The 8,265-nt window shown below is 35.7% G+C and overlaps 1 protein-coding gene across 6 annotated transcripts in view; it reads left to right on the forward strand.

Annotated features, from left to right (window-relative positions):
• The window catches only part of LOC107550400 (transcription factor AP-2-delta-like), a 70,691-nt gene that overhangs the window by 46,543 nt on the left and 15,883 nt on the right, over positions 1-8,265 (forward strand). For 2 of the 6 annotated variants that reach the window (XM_016231658.1, XM_016231660.1), the window contains exons 2-3: positions 3,274-3,350; positions 3,609-3,841. The exons of 1 other annotated variant lie outside the window; for it this stretch is intronic. The gene's annotated coding sequence lies outside the window, so the exon portion shown is untranslated. Of the gene's footprint in view, positions 1-2,826; positions 2,900-3,273; positions 3,351-3,608; positions 3,842-8,265 lie in introns of those variants that run through there. 3 more of the 6 variants (XM_016231659.1, XM_016231661.1, XM_016231662.1) reach the window with 3 other exon arrangements.

Here is an 8,265-nt window from a genome sequence, read left to right on the forward strand (position 1 = left end):
CTATATCGCCCAGCCCTAGTCACAATTATAGTTTTCCAATCTCTCATTCAGGCTCTGCCTGGCAAGAAATGCCATCTTTCACCTATTCTTTTTTTTAATTATTATTTGTGTTTCAACCCGCTCATTGTCCAACACAACTTTCGAAGATATTTCCTCTGGTATTTCTGTTGTAATTATGGCAACATTACTTGTTTTCAAACTTTTTTGTTAACAGAAACTGGCAGTTTTGATATGAAATAATATTTTGTGGTTCTGCAAGATTCACGATTCTCATTCTGTGTGTTTATAATAAAAATAATAGTTATTGTAGGGGAAAATAAATAGATTTTAATTTTAGTTTAACATTCAAATTAAGCTTTATTTTGTTTGTAATATAATTATTATTAAGTCATCCTGTGGCCTCATGAAAGTTTGCTGAGGCCCCGGCCACCTGGTTGAGAGACACTTTTTTTTTAATCATTTCTATACTCTTCATCAAACAGGTATTTAAAGATTGGACTTGTTTACATGCTCATTTCAGTCCCAAAACAGGTAAAACACATTTTAATACCTGTCAACATCAACAAGAAATGTTGTTTAGAATAAACTCTGCAGCTCATTTGTAGGAACCAGAACATTCTTACAATCACTTCCCATTAGTAACTGTGCCACACTAAAATCACTACGTGGTACTACAGTAAAACAATTGTAACTTGTTATTAGCCACCACTGTCATCTAACTGAATGCCTTTTACACTGTTGAAAGCAGAACCCATATTACTTTATTATGGCTTTTACATTAGTAATAATAGCAGCAGTAGTAGAAAGCATGGTCGGCTATTTTGATGTAAACCATAGCTAAAATAAATCTGTATCAAGGCTGTATTTATTTGACCAAAAATACAGTAAAAACAGTAATACTGTGAAATATTATTACAATTTAATATAGCTGTTTTCTATTTGAATATTTTTAAAAATGTAATATATTCCTGTGATGCAAAGCTGAATTTTCAGCATCGTTACTCCAGTCTTCAGTGTCACGTGATCCTTCAGAAATCAGTTAACAATTATCAGTGTTGAAAACAGTTGTGCTGCTTCATATTTTTGTGAAAACTGTGATACATTTTTTTTCCAGGATTCTCTTAGGAATTGAAAGTTCAAATGAACAGCATTTATTTGAAATAGAAGTCGTTATAATATTATAAATGTCTTTACTGTCACTTTTGATCACTTTAATGCATACTTCCTCAATAAAAAAAAATTATTTTGATAAAAAACAGGTATTGTATACCAAGATGATCTGATCAGAAATTATAATAGTACATTTCTGGTGCTCATGAGTTCTTTATATCACCTTGTCAGGTTGTTACTGCAGTAATATTGTCACAGTATTCATTGAGTGTGTGTGTGTGTGTTTAAACTCAGATTGACTGATAGAGGCTTCAGGGAATTTGCTTGTGGCTTTTGCCTGTAACCTTTATATAAAACCAGGTTTTGATTTGAAACGTCTCACTAACACCCGTGACACTGCATTTCAGGAACGAGTTTGCAGAGTGTGTTTCTGCAAAAGCCAGACGGGCGTCTCGTCGGACAGTTGGGTGTTTAGGTTATCCGACTCACATTGAGAGGCTGAGAGTTTTCATACTGTGTGTGTGAGAATGTGATATTGTCTCTGTGTCGAGTGGGAAGGTCTGCGGCGCGTAATTAGAATATGGGCTCCTGTGTTGTGACTGGCTTCTTTGAGCGAGCTCACCTGTGTGCTTCCTGCTCATTAGCATTCTCATGCATATTAATAAGAAGCAGAGGCGCAGCACGCCCTAACTTGGCCGCAGGGCATCATGGGAGATTACTTGCATGAGTAATCCCGCTGGCTGGAGTTGGTCCAGAACTCCACAGCTGTCCGTCAAAGCGCAGGCGGGCAGAAGGGCATCAGGGTGTGGCGGGGCAGGGCAGTAAAGGGCTAGCGTTTAGCATGGGCTTAGCATTAGCTCATGGGGGAGGAAGTGAATCTCCTTTTGCATCGTAATGAGAGGGGTTTTATGGCGGTTTTGCTGATTAGCTTCTATTTAGTTTAGAAGTTTGCTCTCTAAATGTCTAAAACTAGCGCTGTATGCTCTCTGATGATGATGATGATCTTCAGTTTCGTAATTCTACCTGTTGTTGACATCTCAGATTTATTAGTTCAAGAAGAAATGTCTAGCGCTGAACTACAGAAACATGTTGCTGAGGTGATAGAATCACTTTAATAGCATTTCAGTGTACACTATACAATTCAAAGGTTTTGGGTTGGTGAGATTTTTTTTAAGTTTTTGAAATAATTCTCTCCAAGGCTGCATTTATTTGATTAAAAACAGAGTAAAAACAGCAATATTGTTAAATATTTTTACAGTTTAAAGTATCCATTTTCCATTTTAATATATTTTAAAATGTAATTTATTTCTGTGATGCAAAGCTGAATTTTCAGCATCATTACTCCAGTCTTCAGTGTCACATGATCCTTCAGAAATCATTCTAATATGCTGATTTGCTGCTTAAGAAACATTTCTGATTATTATCAATGTTGAACACAGTTGTGCTGCTTAATATTTTTATGGAAAAATTTTATGCAATCTTGCTGAATAAACTTTCTTTTAAAAAATCTTACTGACCTCAAACTTTTGAACCGTAACTTGTGGCTTTTATTTATCATAGAAGTATCACAAAAGTAATCCAAATGACTTTTGCAATATTTTCCAATATCAAAGTGGCATGATATTTTTCAGACTGAACTCTAAACAGACTTTTATGCTGATTTTGCATCCTTTTTTGAAAGCTTTTTAGTTTTTCATGGAAAAGAGTGACCAGCAGTTCTTCATATTTTCTCCTTTTCTGTTCCATGGAAGAAATAAAAGTTATATGGATGGTTTGAAACGTCATATAAGTGAGTAAAAAATATTTAGTAAAAAATAGTATATATAGTAACAGAATCTTATTGTGTTATGTTGTTTTAAACGTGATGACACATGTTGCTTCATTTCTCAAAACCCACACAAGAAACTACATTATAGAGGCCAAAGTCTTTCGTAATAAAACATGTTAGATTAACCAGCAGTGGCATCAAGGTAAGGGAACACCCACTTTTTATCATCCAATCAGTTCCCAATAGATAAAATCAAGTCCTTCCCTACTTTGTTGAACATTCAGTTTCACTTGAAAATAATACCTTGCATAAGTAAAATTGGTTGCAAATGCTGATTCATGTTGCCTTGACATATTCCTTGACCTAAACACCGATGTTTCCATTCATTCCTTCAGCTTTCATTCTAAAGCAGCCAACTCAAGTGAACTCTGAAGAGATTTTTGCTGTACCATTTGATTGAGAACAATGCAAGGTGGGTGCAAATTTCTTTATCAATGTTTATCTCTGTGGTACAGAAATGAGATTTCACATTTTCTGGAATTAAATGTTTGGTTGCAGAAGAGCAGTATTGATCTGTCCTGCTCCAGCACTCTGAAGTCTATTAGTGTTTCCACATCATCAAACATATGAAAGTGTATGCCGTGTGTGTGTGTGAGAGAGAGAATGTGAGAGGTAGGGAACACAGTGGGGTTCACATACTGTGTGAATACTAATTCAGCTCTCTTGGCAGGTCAGGGTCCCTCTCCTCTCGACATTTACCCATCTGCACCACAGCACACACTCTCACACACAGCTCCTGTGGATTACCTAGGCCGCAGGACAGAGCCGTTTCTATGGAAACCTCATAGCAGGCCGCATGAGTTAACCGTACACCTCTTGTAAAGTCTCTCCTCCAGGAGTTTGTGTGTGTGTGTGTGTGAAGCACACAGCGCTGGGTGAACTGCACACCGACCTGTCACTCAGGTAATTACTGTATTCTTTAATGAAGGACAGAAAGCCTTGTGTTCTTTTCTGGAAGATGGTTTTGGGGTAAAGCTTATCAGTGACCGATGACACCGTTACACATGTGAAACACCTCAGTGTGAACTTTTTACTAATTTGAAATCCATTAAGCAGAGTAATATATAAAAGCAGATTATAAAACACGATACACTAATGTTTAAAAACTTTTGAAAGAAGACTCTTCTGCTCACCAAGGCTGCATTTATTTGATCAAAAATACAAAATAACAGTAATATTGTGAAATATTATTACAAATTTTTCTATGTGAATATATTTTAAAATGTAATTTATTCCTGTGACGCAAAGCTGAATTTTCAGCATCATTCCTCCAGTCTTCAGTGTCACATGATCCTTCAGAAATCATTCTGATATGCTGATTTGCTGCTCAAGAAACATTGCTTATTATTATCAGTGTTGAAAACAGTTGCACATAACATTTTTTTCAGCATTCTTTGAAATAGAAATCTTGGTAACACTTTATTTTAAGGACAAATTCTCACTGTTATCAGCATGCATATTATTAGCATGTTGGCTGTTTAATAGTACTTAAAAAGCACATATTAATAGCTTATTCTGCATGACCATATTTTAATAAGCAGCAAATGAGGGGTTTATTGAGGCAGAAGTCATAGTTAATAAGTAGTAAATAGTGATAATTGAACCTTAAAATAAAGTGTGACCAAAATTGAATTTTTTAATAAAAACAAAAATTGTGGATCTTTTCACAGGTTTATTCCTGGTTTTTCACATTTCTGGGTAAACTTCTAGTGGTAAACAGAATCTACAACAAACGCATTTCTATAATTAAAAAATTATTTAAAAATGTTGAGAGATTGATTACATTGTTCACTTGTCCCTCGTTTTCTCTAAAAAAAAATAAAATAAAATAAAAACACAGAGGTGAAAGGATTGGCTCTCTGTAAACATTAACATACTCACTGTTTCAATACTAAAGCCACAAGATGTACACAATATGAGTGTTATGATTATGCATATGAAATCGCTTCCTGATCGTTCCTGTTTAGAGTTATCCAATTTTACAACTCTCATGACAACACCATAAACCCTAAAATGCTAAAATGACTGCACAATGGTTCAAACAGCTTTACAGCTCAAATAATACACACATTTTAGCAAAAAAGCAAGTAATGTAAGTGCATTTATAAAATTATTAATCACATTTATGCTTTTAATCCCTCCAAAAATGTGCTCCATTTACTTCCAATATAAGTGCCTCACCAAAAGATCCATTTTTTCTTTTTTTTTTTCTTTGCTATTTAAAGAAAACAAGCCATGAGCCATTTGCCACGAATGAGCCATTTGAGCAACATTATGCCTTGAATGCTGAGACATTAAGTTTACCTTGTAATGAGCAGAAATATTAATTATAAATGAGCTGATGTTAAAATGCATTTACATAGTAACTAGAATACAAATAAGGCGGTTGAAAAGTATGCAATTAGACATTGTTATTTTACATACAGTATATAGACTGCAATTCAGCAGATTACACACAATATTACTAGACACATTCACACACTTAATTACAGAGTTCATTTAATTATTCTGCTTGCGATGATACAGTTTTATATTGTAGTTGATTGTAACACAACATGGACACCATAATATAAAGTAAAACCCAAAAAGTAAAATCAAAGTTAGCTATAAAACTAAACCAAGAGCATCTTGGTTCATTTCTTGTGGGCAGTAATGAGAACAGAAAATGAAAATATTTTGAAGATGGACGTTGTCATCTTCAGCATTTTCATCCATCTGATATTGTGTTGGAGAAACGGTGTTAATGTCATAATGTCTATACGAGTCGGGTGTATTACAGAGCATCTGACATTGAGTGTGTGCTTGTGTGTGTAGGTTACCATTTGATTGACAGGTGAGCAGAGTCTCAGTGCTCTGGGCTTCATAATCAGCAGCTTTATTCCGAGCACAAAGGATTGTGGGAAGAGAAGGATGAGAGAAGCCGAGAAGTGCAGAATAGTAAAATTCCCAGAGGAGAGGAGGGGTTGCCTTCTCTCCTTTGTTTATTTCTTTGCTCTCCTTTGAACAGGTTCTCAGTGTGTGTTTTCGGGAGTGCAGGTAGTGTATCTGTGGTGTTTTTTGAGTATGTGCGCAGCTCGGTGTGTGTGTTTTGAAACGAGTGTTGTTCTCATTATGACTGATAGATCAAAAGCGCGATTAATTTCTGAGCACGTCTTCCCTGGTGCTGTTGCTCCAGCTATTCAGTGCTCCTCATGCACATAAAACGGACGCTCTGATTGGACGAACTCTAAGTCAGTCAATCAAACGGGTGGGTGTGTCCATGTGGCGGGGCTTAGTGATATTTTTGTATTCGAGATATTTTTCCTGCATTATTTTGTTTTCTGAGTTTTATAGAACATTCGTCAGGATATGTGGAATTTATTTTTATTTAAACTGCAATTTAAAAAAATTTAAATAGTTGTAGAACCTTCTTGCTTAATGAGGTTAAGCACCAAATTTTAAGTTAAACATTACTATTTCTTCCTTGGATTAATCGCTCTTGCTTGTTTTGGATGCATGAATAACTGTGAAATGAAGTAAATGTGTAATTTCCGCACTGGACCATTAGTGAGCTGATGCTACTGCGGCTCAAACTTTCCATCCTCTCCGGGCAGCTGTGTATTTCCAGTGAAGGTTTTATTCAAGCCGGCATTTCTCAGTACTGCTGCTGAAACCCATTTACTTCAGCTCCAGAAAGTCAATAGCATCAGTTCTCTTTCCTCTCTGCATTTTCTTTTCTCTCTTTCGTCAGAACTACTTAGTATGTTCACAACGTTCCTTGGCCATCAGTTTGTTTATCCGTCTTTTCGTTGCATCTTTCTTTCCATTTCTGGCGTCTGTCCACGTGTTTCAGGAAAGATTTTACAATGAGAAATGATTCAAGTGATTGTGGCTTAGTGCCATTTATAAACTCCAGCTTCGGGTGATTGTTCATAAACGGAAACAAGATAAAACCCAAATCATCTTGAGTAAAACTTTTGACCGTCTAACTCGCTTTTCTTAAAGTTTTCCTGTTTAGAAGATGCCATAGTTACCTATATTTACAATATCTGGGCCTGTCTCTTTCTCTGTGTATTTTTGTGCAGTCGTATAAATGATTTTCTCGTTTTGCCCGCTGATTAAGCTCATATCCATAAACAAAACGACCTCATTTAACAGATTACAAAGGAATTACACGATCAAAGAGCAAAAGTCAGGATGTATAAGAGAGTGGGAGAGCGAGCGAGCGAGTGTGTGAGTGAGAATGAGATTGTTTGTGTGTGAGACAGAGAGAGAGGGATACACCTCTTGCCCTGCTCTGTCTGATATCGGAATCCATTTTGTGCTGAATGAACGTAACAGCTAATCCCGCCCTCTGGTACAGGCCTCGGGGTCTCTGACACTCACTCACACACACACAGTGCATTTACATGCATTCAAAGAACCATCATTTTGTTGCATTCCAACATGTTTTTATAAATGCACACTGTTTTGTGAATGAATACTGACTGATTTGCACTAAATAATGTGTGCTCGAGAGGGTAGGTTGCACTAAAAAATACACTAGTCACCAATTTACTTTTTTTTGAAGTAGCATGCTTTTTACTCTAAAATAAAAAATTCATGTATATGCAGCAACATCTGAATATTATCCTTCTAATTGGGTTTCAATTAAAATGGTGTTACCATTGAACCGGTTTAAGTTTAATCAGATTTCAGGGGTTTTGAACTAGAAACACTGTCACTTTATGGAAGCTAAACAGATAAATCATACAGTAAAGAATGTAGGACATCTTCAACATTCAGGAGGTTGTCTGTTTGTTGATGGGCGTCTGCTGATAGGCACATGAGCATTTTGACTTTACTGTCATGATTAGTGGTTAATTCGTTGTGACCAGTTTTGCTATTGCTGTAAAACTCAGTTGATAACTGTAGGATGGATTATAAATGTAACTATCCAACTATAAATAACAACTAACTGTTTAATTGATGATTTTTGTTATCTTGTTGAATAAGCTTGTTGAATAACCTCTGCTAAGAAGGATGACAGATAATCTAGATGAGATGAAATTGGATTAAACTGAATCTGGATTAAAAATCAAACTACATGTTCAGTCACAGAAAAGCCCATTCAACATGAAAGCAGGCTGTTATTTAATACAAGTTTTCCTCACTGTGTAGCACTGCCTCTGATGAACATAATGGAGTATTGATCCATGTTCATGGCTAAAATTGAGTTTAATATGACTTTTGATGATCAGCTCCACAAGCTGCCCTCTACAGGTTGAGGTATATATATATATATATATATATATATATATATATATATATACACTCTAAAAAATGCTGGGTTAAAAAGGGACAAACCC

This window comes from Sinocyclocheilus grahami, unplaced genomic scaffold, assembly GCF_001515645.1.
Source record: "Sinocyclocheilus grahami isolate Dianchi unplaced genomic scaffold, SAMN03320097.WGS_v1.1 scaffold397.1, whole genome shotgun sequence".
Taxonomy (NCBI): domain Eukaryota; kingdom Metazoa; phylum Chordata; class Actinopteri; order Cypriniformes; family Cyprinidae; genus Sinocyclocheilus; species Sinocyclocheilus grahami.